The 17176-nt window shown below is 32.9% G+C and overlaps 1 protein-coding gene across 27 annotated transcripts in view; it reads right to left on the bottom strand.

Annotated features, from left to right (window-relative positions):
* Positions 1–17176, bottom strand: part of LOC106871495 (anion exchange protein 3) — a 746335-nt gene that overhangs the window by 385611 nt on the left and 343548 nt on the right. The window lies entirely within an intron of this gene.

Here is a 17176-nt window from a genome sequence, read left to right as displayed (position 1 = left end):
ATAAGGCTATAGTTCAGTTCTAGTAGAGGTGGAACTTGGAGACTAATGTGAAGAACTTTAGATAATTGGACCTAGTCAAGAAAACATTTTTAAAATGGTTGACTTCCACTCTTCTCATCTTTTTAAAAAGCTGATTTCCATTGTTACAACTTAAAATAAGGATTTTTCCTAAGGTTGACTTTCATCCCTAATATCAAAAAAATATTTTTGACTTTAGTTAATCCTGTCTTCTGTTATCATTTCCCTTGCATGCATTTAACACTTCAAAATCTAGAAGTTGAAAAGCTTTCAAGCCCATATTTCCATCCAAAAACACTGCTTTTACTTCAATTAATTTTTAAAATAATGAAAAATTTAGTGAAATAACAATCATTATTTGGAACATAATAATCAGGAGTTTGAAACAGAAATTAACGTGAAATTTCAATAGAAAATTTTAACTTAGTTCACTTCAACTCTTTAATATTTAGATTGTTCTGTCAAATGTAATGCTTATTTCTTTACATTGATCTAAATTAGTCATGCATTACCTTGTAGCTTTGAGATTTCAATGATGTGGTTGTTTATTTTAAGAGTGATGTTGTAGGGTTGATATGAGAGGCTGACTCTGGCAGGTTTGAACATAAAGCAGGAAGAATATTTGAGCTGGATATGGTCAATTTAAATACTAAAGGGTTAAGGTAAGAAGTCTGTATGTAAACGGTAATGGTCTCAGGCAGTTTAATATCAGAAGGGCTTAAAAAGAGTAAAATTAATTACAAATTCCAACAACAAAGTGTGTGTGTGTGTGCACGTGCGTACACATACTAGCAAAATAAGATTAACTGCTTAGGTTTCACCACCTACACGCTGTCTCAGGTACTTATTAAATTAGCTTGAAAATCTGATAATATTTAAAGCTCAGCATTAATTCTTCTTGTATAAGATTCAAACTGAACTAAAACTACTGACTGACTATGAATGGAATGATTTCATTAGCAGAAAGATTGTTAAATTATTTCTTATTACTAAACTATTTTGTTTATCTTTTCCTCTTTTACCAAGCATAAATATTCATCTCTAATGTTTGTCTCCCTACTTTCACATTCATATTCAATTATATTAAACATTTTTCTTCAGTGATTTAAAGAAGGGGAAAAAAAAAAGAAAAAAAAAGAAGAAAAAAAAGAAAAGCACAAAGTTCTGTAACATTATCAGATCTATATATGCATACACATAGATTCATATAAATATCAGAAATATAATTGATATGGTTCTTTAGAATGTTGTTTTGAGCACATAGTATATAAATAAAACAACTAATAATTATTAGAAAATCCTAAAAATCTACCAATATCACAGAATGGAAAATAATAAATTAGAATATTCAAAACTGTGTGCAAGAGACATTCATACTGTCATTATATAAAGAAAAAAACAAACAAAAAAACCAAACAAACTGAAAACATAAAACTTATCTTACATTAATAGTGAATAGTTCTCAGAATATATTTTCAAACATATAATTGCAGCTACCTAACATTTTGTACAATAAAATATATGGTAGATAATTTTTATCTAGAAATACTCCAGACATGCAATCAAATAAATTTAACTAAATGTTACATAGATTCTTATTTAAACCAAAAATATATTTACACTATAAAAATTGTAAAATAAGACACTTTGTGTGGCCATAAGTGAGGAAAAGTGAATTGTAATGTTTTGGGTAGTTTATATAAGGAAAAAGTGACAAAAGCTGTTAACTTGCATATCACTTTACAGAACCTTACTGATGAATTCCATGTAATAAATTCATACATACTGGTTTTATGGCTTCTATGTGAATTGAGATGAAGATTTATTTGAAAAAATTTGAAACTTCTAACAAACCAACAATTCATTTTATCTGTAGTAATGTTTACTTTTCACCAATAAAGAAAATATTTAAAAGCATAAATATATAAAACAGATTTAAAATTCAAGTGTGCATATGTGAAAATGTGTGTTCGTGTACATATGTATATTTGTGTAGATGTGAATGTGTATGTATAAATGTAAATGTGTGTATATATGTATGCGTGTGTATGTATATATATATATGTGTGTATGCTGGAGAAAACAAACAAAAGTACAGAAAAATAAAAAGAGAACTACGGAAAAATAACATCTTGCTATACACAGAAATCCTTCAGTTGCTCAAAGTGTGGTAAAGCTTGTCTTTCTAAGGCTGCCTTAACTTCACATCTTCATACAGTTGGCCCAAATGATACAAAGATCATTCCAGTAGACACACACACATGCCTTTTTGTGGTAAGACATGGTAGTCCCATGCTTGTCTAAAAGGGCATTTAAATATCCATAAATCAAGGCAAGACAAACAACACTGTGTCACTTAAGATGAGACATACTTGCACTCTTAGTAATGCAAATTTCAAACAGATCTCGAAACTCAAAAGCCACTTACATGCTTGTTGGATGTATGGAAAAAGTACATCTAAAAAGTGGTCAAGCTTTGAATAGGAGCAGAATACCTCTGTCTGTCTGTCTCTCTCTCTTTCGCTTCCTCTCTCTCATATATATATATATATACTCTTTTACTTTTACTTGTCTGTTATTTGACCATGGCCATGCTGGAGCACTGCCTTTAGTTGAATGACTCAACACCAGGATTTATTCTTTGTAAGCCTAGTACTTATTTTATTGGTCTCTTTTGCCAAACTGCTAACTTACAGGGGCATATACACACCATCGGTTGTCAAGCGATGGTGGGGGGACAAACATACAAACATATAATATATATATATATCACACACTTCTTTCAGTTTCTGTCTACCAAATCCACTCACAAGGCTTTGGTCAGCCTGAGGTTATAGTAGAAGACACTTGCCCAAGGTGCCATGCAGTGGGACTGAACCTGGAACCACGTGGTTGGGAAGTAAGCTTCTTACTACACAGCCATGCCTGCACCTATATATATATATATATATATATATATATATATATATGTAAGCAGAAATATATACATCTGCCTTTAGGTTGTAAAATTGCAAATTAGCCACCCATATTATATATATATACATATATCATAGTCATGGCTGATGCTGGTGTCACGTAACTGGCACCCATGTTGGCGGCATATAAAAAGCACCTTCTGAGCATTGGGCTTCATGGAGACAATGACTGACCTGTCAAGCTGAGCAAAATCAAAGTTATGGCAGATACCGGCGTCACACAAATGTCACCTGTGCCGGTGACATGTAAAAGTGCCCATTACACTCTCGGAGTGGTTGGCATTAGGAAATGGATCCAGCCATAGAAACCATGCCAAATCAGGCTGGAGTCTGGTGTAACCTTCCAGCTGGCCACACCTGGTCAAACTGTCCAACCCATACCAGCATGGACAATGGATGTTAAATGATGGTAGTTCAAATTTACAGAAAACAAAAAATGAAGACTGATGTAAGAACAACAAGCAAGTGTATTAGTTTAACACTCGAGAAAAATGGAAAAGTCTTTTACATTTTGAGCCTATGCTCTTCGAAAGAAAGGATTATATATTGCTTTAGAAAGGTACAATGCACTAAGAGCCTGTTCTGCTTAAATTGAATAAGTGTCAACTCTAATTCATAATTTAATAATTAATGGCTTCTGATTTAGGCATAAGGCCAGCAATTTTAACGGTAGAGTGTTAGTTGATGCCATTGACTTCTAGTACTTGACTCTATTTTATTTTATCAGCCTGAAAAGGAAAAAAGCAAAGTTGACCTCAGCAAGATTTGAACTCAGAATGTAAGAAAACTGTTCCATACTTCAACAATTTTGCTTACTGACTAATTTAGTAATTAATAATTAATAAGAAAAAAATGCCATTATTGTCAGTTATAGGCCTGCTTGTTTAGCCAAAAGTCAGCTATGATCAAGCGAACCTATGATCAATAATTCCTGCTGTAAACATACTGTCTATTTAAAGAGTATGAATGTCTACACTACCTAATGTGTCCTTTCCTTCTTTTAAGACAGTAGGATGTAATTTGAGGGATATTTAGCTGTAATTTCTAACAAGTCGATTGATCATGAAGAGGTTCCGTTGTTGTCTCTTTAAAGACAAAGTTAAAACATACAGTGTTTGAAGATAGGTAAGTAATATAAAAATATTTCAACTGTTGGTTGATACATAAATAATTTGTGCTCTTGATTACTTAAGCAAATTACTAAATAGAAAATATGACATTTTAGTAATGAATTCAGTGGACCATAAAAATTTACTAAATTTTCTATATTTAATTTTTATAAATCATTTCTAAAATACAATTCCATCTATTTATTGTTGCCAAACTTCTAACATAAGAATGCGTCTTACAACGTGATTCACTATGCTTAACCCTTTTGTAGCCCTTTCTATGAAAATATTCTGAGTAACTGAGAAACATTGAAGTATTTAACAAAAGAATTTTGCTATTATTAAAATGGTGTATTCTATTCTATTCTATAATTTGTTTCAGCCAGAAGCTGTGGCCATGCTGGGGTACTGTCACTACATTAATGCTTGCTTATTTAAGACATGTTTCCCAATCCTATCTTTGGAATCAGTCCTGATGAAGTAGTGAGCTGGACAGAGTTGTTTTTTGTAGTGTTTCTTGCTATGATGTGTGTTCATTTAATTTATCAGATAAAAAGTTGTCTAATTGTTCTTTGAACACATCCACATCTACTCCTTGTAGATCTTTGAGGCTTTTGACAAGCATTGTGGAATTGGGATCCTTTGAACACTAAGCTCTTACAATATTGGGCCCTTACTCTAAATGGAGAGGGTGGGATCTTTGGTACAATGTAGTGACATTTAGTCTGGTGATTGGTATAGTTTTTAATCCCAAAGTTGGGTGTTAGACCTTCCAGGAAAAAAAAATATTAGCATGAAATTGTAATGGAAAATTTTAATTTAGGTTACTTTAAACAGAAAGTTTGTATCATCGAACTAGTGGTGGTCTCAGGTAGCTTGGTGCTGAAATGGTTAAGTGTAAAGGACATATTGTGTAATTATACATCTGTAGGTGCATGGCTCAGTGGTTACAGCATTGGACTCACAATCATGAGGTAGTGAGTTTGATTTCTGTGTGTTGTGTCCTTGAGCAAGACACTTTATTTCATGTTGCTCCAGTTCACTCAGCTGTAGAAATGAATTGTGATGTCACTAGTGCCAAGCTGTATCAGCCTTTTCCTTTCCCTTAGATAACATCAGTGACATAGAGAGGGGAGACTGGTATACATGGGCAACCGCTGGTCTTCCATAAACAACCTCCCCTGAACTTGTGCCCGGGGGGGAGTTAGGGTTAGGGGGATGACAACACTTTCTAGGTGCAATCCCATGGCCATTTATCACTGAAGGGGGTCTTTATCCTTTTACAGGCATCCATTTTCTAGTGATGTTTTAGTCCCAAATCAGCTTTGATTGATCAGGTTTAGGATCAAAGGCATTCTAACCATGACTATCCTGTAGATTTCTTTTACATCTGGGACTACATTATCCAGTGTGTCCTCCATTTTTAAAGCTGGTAGGATAGTAGTTTGAAAGAGATATGAGTACTATTTCTTGCACTTCAAGTAACTACTGGTTTTTCATTCTCATGTAGAATGGTTTATCTTTAACTGTTTTATCCAAAAGATTTCATGCTTGTAATATAAAACTTCAAAATTGATCTTCAGTAGATTCTCTTTCAGCACATAAAAAGGATTTGTTTATAAACTTTATCAAGTAATAAGGGGACTTAAGAAAAAGTTCTAATTAGATATATAATAACTTTTGCTATTCAATATTAAGATCTTTAAAAGCAAGAATCATATGACCATATCTCATCTGATACAAATAGGCTTCTGTTAATACAATACTGTAAAGAACTACAGATATAAATAGTGCCTTTAGTATTTGTAGTGAATATATTACTCCAGTTTTCAAGAATAGAACAAATTAAATGTTAACTGCACTTATTAGTATGCAAATAGGTTTCTAAAATAACCATACACCTTAGCAAAAGTCAAGAAGAAATGAGAGCAGAGAACAAAAAAATAGAAGATATGCACAATGCAATTTTCATGAGAAACAACCAAAGTTAAGAAGAAATGAGAGCAGAGAACAAGAAAATAGAAGATTTGCACAATGCAATTTTCATGAGAAACAACCGAATTGGTAAGATAGCTGCTTAATACTACTTAAAAGTCTTGTGGTGTTACAATTAAGATTTATCAAAATTAACTTTACCTTTACCTTGGATCAATAAACAAATAATCTGTTTGAATTAGTCATAGAAAAAGGTATAAGTTTAAATTAAGGAAGAGAATATAAAAAAAAGAAAAGCTTAATTTATCTCCAATCAACTTTAAGTATTTTAAGTAGAAGGAAGTATGGGAGAGTAAGTTTACATAAGCACTGTATTAAACAAATAAAATGCAAATTTGAAATAGACTGAGATGTACAAGCAAAAAGGAGGAGGAGGAGGAGGAAGCAGAAAATGTGTTTAAAGAAAACAAATATGAAAAACAAAAAACAAAAACAAAAAAGATGCAAAAGGCAGGAAAAGCTTAACAAATCAGGAAATGTTAAAAAAAAGTAAAACAAAAGCCAAAACACTATATTAAACAGAATAAATATAGTTGTAGACAAACTATTTGGAATATGTAGTGATATGCTGTGTTTAACATATCCATCATTTTTTTCATAACTTCACAAACTACTAGTTGAAAAATATGAAGTAGCAGGTTATGAGATTCACTAATTAAAATAAGATGAAAAAGGTATTTTTGATAAAATAGAGGATACACATTTTCTAGTAATTTAACTCTGGCCTTATAATTTTGGCACAATAGACTTAATTAGTCATGGGCTATCGATACTTAGTGTATTAATTTCAATAAGACCATAATCTTTATGGTCTACTACAGTCACTTGCTATAATCTTGAATCAAGTGCCTCTTTCCAGGGAATAATCAAAGGAGACCCTTGGTTTGATTCATCAAACTGACAAAGTTGTAGGTGGCTTTGAAAAATTCTAGTTGAGCAATAAGTTCCCAGAAGATCCTTATAATTAAAGTAACTATAGCACAAGTTATTCACTTGCACATCCAAACTCACAATATTCAATATAATTTCGAGTATAGTGGTCCTTCCCCACTAAACACATAAATTAACTTTAAGTGGTTAATTCATAAATTCTTGAAACTATTTATTGTTTTCTTTGAAGAGTCACTAACAAATGCTGCAGTAAAGGCAGGGCTACTACAGAGAGCAGTCAGGACAAAATGAAATACAAAATAAAGACAGAAACTAAGATGGGAAACAACTGGAAAGATAAGAAAATGCCTGGACAGTTTTTGAGAAGGATACCAAAGGACACAGACTCAGATAAAGATGAATATATAATTACAAAACGGTGATCTGAAACTTGAAATAGAGACATTGATATGTGCAGCATAGGAACAAGTGTAGAGGACAAGCATAGAATTGATCATTCTACAGAATCTAATAAATACAGAATGTATGGTGAAACTGGAAACAGAATGACATATTTTAAGCAAATGCAGCAAATTGGCTCAGAGAGAATACAAAATAAGGCATGACAATGTTACCAGAATAAATAGTTCACTGGGAAGCCAGTAACAAATTGATATTGGTAAAGGCAAGAAAATTGTAAGAGTGTGATACAAAATTACAGCAAAGAAACTTTGAAACTACATGATCCAAAGTGATTATGGAACTGAACATTAAAAAACCTGATATTGTGCTGGTAGACAACAGAGAAAAATTGAGCCTGATAATAGACAATATGTGCCCTAGGGACAGCAGAATTGTTGAAAAGAAAAAAGAAAACATAAGAGATATGAAGCACTGAAAAGAGAAATTAAAAAAAACTATAGTCAATAGAAAAGGTAAGTATTGTGCCAATAATTGTTGGTGCTCTAACTATGATAGGCAAAGAAATTTAAAAGTGGTTGGAAAAGATAGAACTAAAAATGAAAATAGAGCACATTCAGAAAACATCTTTACTTGACAGTGCAAGGAGTCCTTGCAAAGTCATCAAGACTTAAAAAGAACATGCCACCTTAGTTCACAGGAAGTCAAAGCTAGTACATTAATGACACTTTCAGTAACAAGCTAAGTATGCAAGATAATAATAATAATAATAATAATAATAATAATAATAATAATAATCCTTTCTACTATCGGCACAAGGCCAGAAATGTAGGGGAGGGGTAGTCCATTACAATGACCCCCCCAGTACTCAACTGGTACTTAATTTATCAACCCCAAAAGGATGAAAGGCAAAGTCGACCTCAGCGGAATTTGAGCTCAGAACATAGTGATGGGTAAAGAGATTAGTGCTTGGGTGTTGAGTGTCTTCCACGATAAGTTAACATCCAAATACCAAAGCTTAGAATTTGTGAAAAGAGACTCCGTGAGACCTCTGACAAAAGGTTGTTGTCTGCTCTCATAGAATCAACCAGAGCTAGTAAGACCAAGAGCTCTGAGAAGTAAAATAATAATAATAATAATCTTCAAGAACACCCTTCTATAATGCTTGTTGTATTTAAATTAAGATTAAGAAACAAAAGCCCACAAAGTTGCTTTGAACTAAATGATATTAGGCATCATAGTTATAAATTTGATACAGAAAACAAAAGAGCAAGAAGCTCACTGATGAGTCTGCTGCTTATTACTGTCTCAAATTCATGTTAATGAAGTTTAAGCCTCAACAATTAATTTGTTGTTTAATCTATTTCATTATGGGTGATGCCATGGCTGTGGTTCAAATATATTATGTAGCATATTGATAAATTTTTCTCTTATAGCCATGAGTTAATCTGAACCTAATGAACAAAACTGTATCGATGAAAACTGTGGGAACCTTTTGGGTGAACAGTACAAGGTGGACATAACTTGTTGCCCTATTAAACACAACCACCTGCTCTGAGGGTGATATTAGCAGAATCCAGTCAATTGTAAAGAATATTTCTATCTAAAAATAGTTTACTCCATTCCTCCTATCGTCTTGGAAACCAGGAAAATAGGTAACAAGCAGTACCCTTCTGGTTAACTGATAAAAACATTTTTTTTCTTTTATAGATGCAGGCTTAGTTGTGTGGTTAAAAAGCTTTCTTTGCAACCATGTTGTTTTCAGTTCAGTTCTACTATGCAGTACTTTAGCAAGTGTCTTCTACTATAGCTCCATGCCAATCAATACCTTGTGAGTGAATTTAGTAGATGCTGTTGTTGTTGTAATAGTTTAGCCCCATGTCAGCTCAACTCTGATTGAGCAGACCAATGATTAATGGTGTTCAAGCCATGATCATCTTGTCTTTATTTTTTAGAGATTAGTATATCTGAGACTACATTAACTAATGTATCCTTCTATCAAAAAAAGATAGTGAACTGAGGGAAGTTTAGTTGCTATTTCTAATAGGTTGAGTAACTATATAGCAACCCCTTTGTTGGGTATGTCAAGTGGTTGAGTAATCCATCAGCTATCATACACAGCTAAAAATCAAAACCAGATTTGGATCCAATAGCAAAACAGACTGAGAAGTTTGGATAAATCTACCTTGGAGGTCAAGCATTAGGGCTGCTACTTCTTCATATTGAAGAAATAAATTTGAATTCAACACTGCATGCTAATGAAATACTTAACAATTTGAGTGTTCTCACCACTCAGAGCAGTGTGCTGTAGCTAGGTGGACTGTGCCATTTCAAAGATGTTTTGATCTTGGTTACAATGCAGAGAAATAATAAAAAGAATTGCCAATTACTTACTATATTTGATAGCGTAAAATATGCATGGGCATATTAGATGCACCCAAATTTTAGCAGCACATATTCATACAAAAAAGAAAAGAAAGGGGAAAAAGTAAAAGAAAATCAAAATTTAATCACATAAAATAACATCTATTGAAGGAACTGGCACATATTTGCTCAACCTGCAAGATTAGCTGCCAAATGACCCTCAAATCACACACACTACAATTAAAAAAAAAAAAAAAATGGAAGATGACATTGGGTACATAATGCCAACTTGGGTCCAACTAATCACAACAATGTCTAAAACATTTATTGCAGATCTAGATCTTTTTACCAATCTACAATCAGACCAAATATAAAAATAAGCTTCATACCACAAGCTAACTACATTAGTTCAGTTATGCTTTCCTCTGTCCAAATTTTCGATAATAATATTTTAGTTACTTTAAAATTTTTCACTTCAATAAATTTTAGAAAGCTATTACAGAAAAAAAATTCAATGCAATTTCACAAAAAAAAAAAATCAATGCAACTTCACAAAATAGCCAACATTACACAAATCCACTCTTAAATAAATCTCAGTCTATGAAGGAATCTTAATTTTTAAAGATGTAACATATGGTGCTCCAGCATGGTCATAAATCATTGCCTGATAACAAATAAGATAGTATACAACCTCACAAATACACATTGTACATGAAGATGATGATGATGATGATGATGATAATGTTACAACAAATTTCTCTGAAATCAAGTTTGTGCTGAGCACATTTCACTTCTTTGCATATGCATTTAATTATCCTGGTCATTAGTGGTTTTCATTGAAGCTTATTTTGAGTGGTACATCTTATACAACTTCCTTTAACACCCACAATCTGATCTTCAATTGCTTTTAACAGTCTCTTCATTCTAGAGCTATGCATTTTTTTTTTCTATAGACACTATCTAGGTAGATGTTTGGGTTGGGCAAAACTCACATCAATTTCAATGGTCAGGGAGGAATTGCAAAAGTTATGGACATTGCCTACTACCATCTCAAAGAAAACCAGCAACAACAAAAATCACACACAGAGAAAGACATACAAGAAATCTAATTTTCTTCATGATTTGATTACGACACATAAATATACAAGTACATGTCAATACTACTTCTGCCCAATAAACTGTAGCCATTCAGTAGCTAGGAAGAGAGATTAAAATCAAATGAGTGAATAAACAATGTGAAAGACTTGTGTATGCATATGTATGTGTGTGATGTCTCAATATAATCTAAAAACACACAAAAGCTGTTAAAACCGACTTTCTCGATGTGTCGGAATTTTCATTGCATGACTGGTCACTGACACAGTTCTGCAGTGTCAGGGACCAAGTTGCAGTCATGCAATGAAAAATTTTGACACCTCAAGAAATAAATGCAAAGTGAATTTAACAGTTTCTGTTTGCTTTTAAATGGCTAAAATGAGTCTTCTATGATGAGACTGCTTTAGTTTTAACACAAGCTCTCAGATCAATTCATTTGCTAAATAAGTACAGCCCTGAAATTATACATACACACATGCATGCATACATGCATATATACGTGTATGTATGTTTATATGAATGTATGTGTGCGTATGTTTATATATGCTTGTATATTTATATACATGTATGTATGTTTATATGAATGTGTGCGTGCACGCACAAACACACACACACATGTGAGATATGGAAGATCAATTGGGCAAGCAATGATTGTCATCACTACCAATTGAGGGAACAAGTGCAGGAGGAGTGGATATTTTTGAAGAAACACATTTTACATACTGAAGTTAAGCGAGATTCTTGAAAATCTATTTCTAGTGTAGTGAATGGTGGGTAGTTTCATCTGCAGTATCTGCAGACATGTATGTCTATCAAGAGTTGGACTCATTAGTCACCGGCAGAGCCAAGTGCATTGTGTTCTTAGTGGTCAGTGATAGTCTTCCCCTGTAACAAGTGGATTGCCATTATCATCACACAAACACACACACCAACATATATAAAGTTAATAAAAAAAAAAACGGAGAAAAAAAGACAAGAAAAAAACAACAATGCAAGGATGTGGTACATGCAGCATAGTGTTAATGAGACACTCAGGGAAGGAAAGAAAGGGCGTTTTATGTTTCAATCAAAGCTCTTCTTCAGAAACAGGAGACAGAGGAAAATCCAAAAGAAAAGGAAGACAGAAGGAAAATAAATTGCCAACAATCCACATGTAGTTACATTTTGGAACAACTGGAAGTAGATGGACAATGAGAAAGTGCTTTCTAAGACAGGAGAGTGTAAAGAAAGCTTGGAATCTGTGTGAATGTGTGGGTGTGTGCATGTATGATAGCATGGGTGTGTGTGATAATGTATGTGTATATGGTAGCATGTGAGAACCAGCCTTTTCTTTTATATATGCTGAATGAAAAACACAACTGTTTCAGCTTTATTAATGATTTTTTTCTACATCTGCATAATTTTTGTAGTTTGTTTAGAAGAAAACAATTCCTAGAGCCATAATTAATGTTTCTAGACTTTCACTGTATCATCATCAGGATATGAAACATATTTGGCTTCAGAATTGCCTCTTTTATAGAAGTCAAATTCATGTAGACTTTTCTGCCCAAAATTTTGACTGTCAGGCTTTTATGCCAGCAGTCATATGTTAATTTTTTGCTGTGTTGTTTGCGCATTTATTTTTGTATTGTGTTGTGATATTAGTATCACTTCCATAATTACTTGTTTATTTTTGCGAGGAATTGTTTCATAGCATGTATGTACTATCACTAGTATCTTACTATCTTTGTTTTTTTAGTATGTGGTATAAGTTGTTTGCTCTTTGTTATAAAGAGTATTGTACTAGTATGTCCAGTATAACTACTGGAGTAATAAAGTTTACAACTTCCACTTTTCCAATCAAATTTGTAGATTATGTTGATTATTCATAGCTTATTCTCAGACTTATATGCTTGTGATGTGTTACTGATGAGGAGTTTTCTGGCTTTGGCGCTTTCGTAACATATTATTAGTTATAATTTATAGTTTGACATGATATATTTTGTGCTTCATTTTATGAGGCCTTTGAGTATATGTTCATCTGTTTGATAAATGATATGCATTTGATTCACATTAACAAATTTTATGTGTGATTTGTGTGCTTTTAATGGGTATACTTTCTGATGTATTTGTTGTATTTGTTTCTGTATTCATATATAGTTCAGTCAACTTAGTCTATTGGCATATCTATTGTTAATATTTGCTTTATTCTGGATTTCTCTCTCTAGCACTTTGCTTGTGGACAAGAATGCTTTTCTAAGTAGTGATTTTACCATTGGCATAATTGTATGGGCATTCACTATATAAGCATTTGTTTGATCCTTTGGTGTATATGAATGTAATGCATTAGTTTTTCTTGAATTGTATGCCTATGTCTAAAAAAGGAGTCATATTGGTATTGTTCTGCATGTCAAATATTTTTAGAAGTGTTGTTCTCTAAATGTCCTTTAGTTTCCCAACATATTTTTAAGTATCTAATACAACTAATATGTTTATATACATATCTGGAGTATATTATGTGTTCGTGTTTTTGTAATAATCTGTTCTCTATTGTAAATACAATGCCACAAGCATAGGTCCTAAGTGAGTGTCCATGGTTACTCCATCTGCTTATTTATATAAGTTAACCAGTGGGTATCAAAATGGCATTTAAGTTGACTATGTCATGAGTAGTTCTTTTAATAAGTTCGCTGGTATTGTGGGTGGCTAAATCACTAAGACAAAAAATCTTTAATAAAAAAAGATTAACTGAAACATAGTTGCATTTTAATAAAACACATGGATGAATATGTATATATGTGTGTCTGCATGTGGATATAGATAAATATGTGTTCATAAAATACATACATACAAGCAAACATACATGTGTGTATATATATGTATATGCATGTATACACATGCACATTCGTGTATATATACTATATGTGTGTGTGTGTGTGTGTGTGTGTCTGTGTATTGGAAAATACATGAAATGTTTGGTACAGTTGCATATATCTGAAAAAAAAGAAAAAGAATGACTTCGCTGGTAGTTCTAATCAGTTTAATTTGTTACTTTTTTTTTTTTTTGATAATATAAGTTTTAGTTCATAGATCTAGTAAGTTCTTTTTTCTTTTTTCAAATATATATATATATATATATATATATATATATATATATATATATATATATATATATATATACACACATCATTTAATGTCTACCTGCCATGCAGGCATGGGTTGGACATATATAATTGTTTGTAAAGGGCTTAAATCTGGAAGAAGAAGCACACCACACTCTAAGATGTAGAGCAGTATATATTAAAAATGGGGAAGGCTGGTTTATGGGATTACCTTAGGTTTCCCATCCATAAAAGGTTTAGCTTTATGGGCTCCATTTTTAATAAGTCATGGGCCAACAGGTTTTTGAGATCTGATGATACACCATAAAGCTAAACCCTTTATGGACAGGAAACCTAAGGTAATCCCACAAACATACACACACACACATAGACAAACACACACAATGACAAGCTTATCTACTGTTCCAATCAACCAAATTCTAGTGAAAGTATTGGTAAACACACACACACACACACACATACATGCATGCACAGACACAGACATACACACACACAGACACAACAAGCTTCTGCACAGTTTCCATATACCAAATTCTACCGAAAGCATTGGTCGACCTGAGGCTACATTTACAGTATAAGACACCTGCAAAAAGTGCCTGCCCTGCAGTAGGATCAAACATAAAAACCAGCTAATTGCGAAAGAAACTTCTTGTTCATCTGGCTATGCTTACCCCTGTATCCATAAAAACATAAGTTGAAGGTTTGCAGTCCTCAGATTTGAAATATTTTCTTGGTTATGTCAGAAAGGAGTCAAACATCAAAACACTGAAAGCAGTATTTTAGAGCTAAATTACCATTTTATTAATTTTATTCATCTCTCTGATAATTAACCCTAGAATACAGCTGATCTGAGTGTTTTGAATTCATTTATCTATTTATTTATTTAATTATTTATTTTGTAAAATGCAACAGCTTAGAGGTGTGCAATTAAAACAGAAAATTCACCAAAATTCTGTTTGTGATGTTTGTGGTTCATATTATTGATCTTTCAGTTGGTACTGAAAAAGGAAAATTTGTGAGTTGGATTCCAGTCAGTTAACTAAAGCTGTCTGTATAGAAAATAAAAAATTATGTAAATAAATAAGACAAACAAAATAAAAATCATTACCACAGCTGTTATAATGTGTCCCACTTAGTGTATGGGGAAATGGTAATATCAAGTCAAGAGTCTTTGATATTTGCTCAATATATTCACAACTTGACAACATTATTCAGAGTAATTTAAAGGATATTAATACGATGTCAAAAGCTGGCTGCATAGAGAGTGAGAAAGAGGGAGAGAGGGAGAAAAGGAAAAAGGGAGAGAGAGTGAGAAAGAGAGAGAGAGAGAGAGAGAGAGAGAGAGAGAAAGAGAGAGAGAGAGATGGAAAGAGAGAATTACAAATTTTGTGAGCAGTGATCCAAAGCAGGAACACAAAATAAAGCTTTTGGGAATCTTTTTCAAAAACTTAGTATTAAGAAAGTAGAATGTGAAAGTTAATAATCTCTTATGAAACTTGGGAAGAAGAAAAAAAAACAAACAAAAAAAATGGAAAGGAAAAGAAAAATGAAGTGCAAAAGAAAAAAATTCCAGTCAGAAAATTGCATTGGTACCAATGGTGAGAGTTATTTATTTCTCGAAACTGTAAGTGGTGAATGCTTACAATTATTGCAAGAAAAGAAAATAATGGACACCATCGAGTTGTTGCTATACACCCTGTCAAACATATATTATATCTCTATGCAAAACCTTCTATTATACAGGTGGGGCTGTATGGTTTAGAAGTTTGGTTTGCAACCACATGGTTTTGGATTCAGCCATATTGTGCGGCACCTTCCTTGGACAAGTGTCTCTACTATAGCTTCCACCAGCCAACCAATGGCTTGTAAGTGAATTTGGTAGTACTGATATAGCTAGAATCTGAGCCAACTGAAGCAGCTCTTGAGTTTGCTACTGCAATGGTCTCTAGACCTTGAAGCTATCTAGTCTTGTATCATTTCCAACTAGGTACACCTGATTTGTTTGTATCACTTCCTCTCCTCACATGAAATGTGTCCACCCATTAGGTCTCACATAAACTTTTCAACCAGTCCTTTCTCCTCTGGAATTCCCTACTCCTACCTATGTTTTTCCTGAAGCTGTCAATCGGCAGCCATTCAAATGAGATACCAGCTACATTGATATCACCAGTCTCAGAGGGTTCCTGAAAGCTGTGGATACAGCCCTTTCCTCCAAGCCAAACCAATAGGAAGGAAAACTTTGGGACATGGTTAATATATCGTACTGATAAATATTTTTTTCTCATAGTAACAGATTGTTGTTAGCATCTAATTACATCTACATATCCCCAACAGAAATCAATATTTCTACTCAAAGTTCATTTTGTATTTGAAGATTAATATTACCAGTATAGGCACAGGTATTGTTATGTGGTTAAGAAGTCTGCTTTGTAACCATGTGGTTTCAGGTTCAGTTCCACTGCACAGCACCTTAGGTAAATGTCTTCTATTAGAGCCCCAGCATGGCCAATGCATTGTGAGTGAATTTGGTAGATAGAAACTGTAAGGAAGCCCATCATATATATTATATGTGTGTGAGTGTACATTTTTGCATTAGTGTTTGTCTCCCTACTCACCATTTGGTTTGTTTATGCCCCTGATAACTTAGAAATTTGGCAAAAGAACCCCAACAGAATAAGTACCAACCTTCAAAACCAAAAATAAAAAGCCCAAGCATTGATTTCTTTAACTAAACTCATCAAGGCAGTGCTCCAGCATGGCTACACTGAAAACTAAAACACATAAAAAAATTTTAAAAATGGAAAATATCAATTTGAAACTAAGTGCTGACTGTTGCTTCTATCCTTATAATTTAAATTCTAACTCAACCACAAGTTCAAGGTATTAAGTTTACATCAAAATAGTGAGAGTAAACTGGTAAAAATATAACAGAAATGATGAAGAGTAATTGAACTAACTGAAAATAAAAGATGCAATTTCAAAGATATTGGTCAATTAAAAAATAGAAAACAACTTTAGAGATAATAAAGTCAATGAAAAAATTATCAGTTTTCCAATGGTAGTGACTGTTGTAATTTCTTCAGAAGAGAACACCAAATACATTATATTTAAGATATATTTTTCGACAAGAAACAATAGTTAGTAATTTTTCTTACATGACTACATCCAGCATATTTTACCAAGAGAATTGACAACATGTGTATAAGAGAAGAGAGAGGGGAAAAGGAGA

This window comes from Octopus bimaculoides, chromosome 1 (genome assembly GCF_046866305.1).
Source record: "Octopus bimaculoides isolate indiv1 chromosome 1, ASM4686630v1, whole genome shotgun sequence".
Classification (NCBI taxonomy): domain Eukaryota; kingdom Metazoa; phylum Mollusca; class Cephalopoda; order Octopoda; family Octopodidae; genus Octopus; species Octopus bimaculoides.
This window is presented reverse-complemented; position numbering and strand designations above follow the sequence as displayed.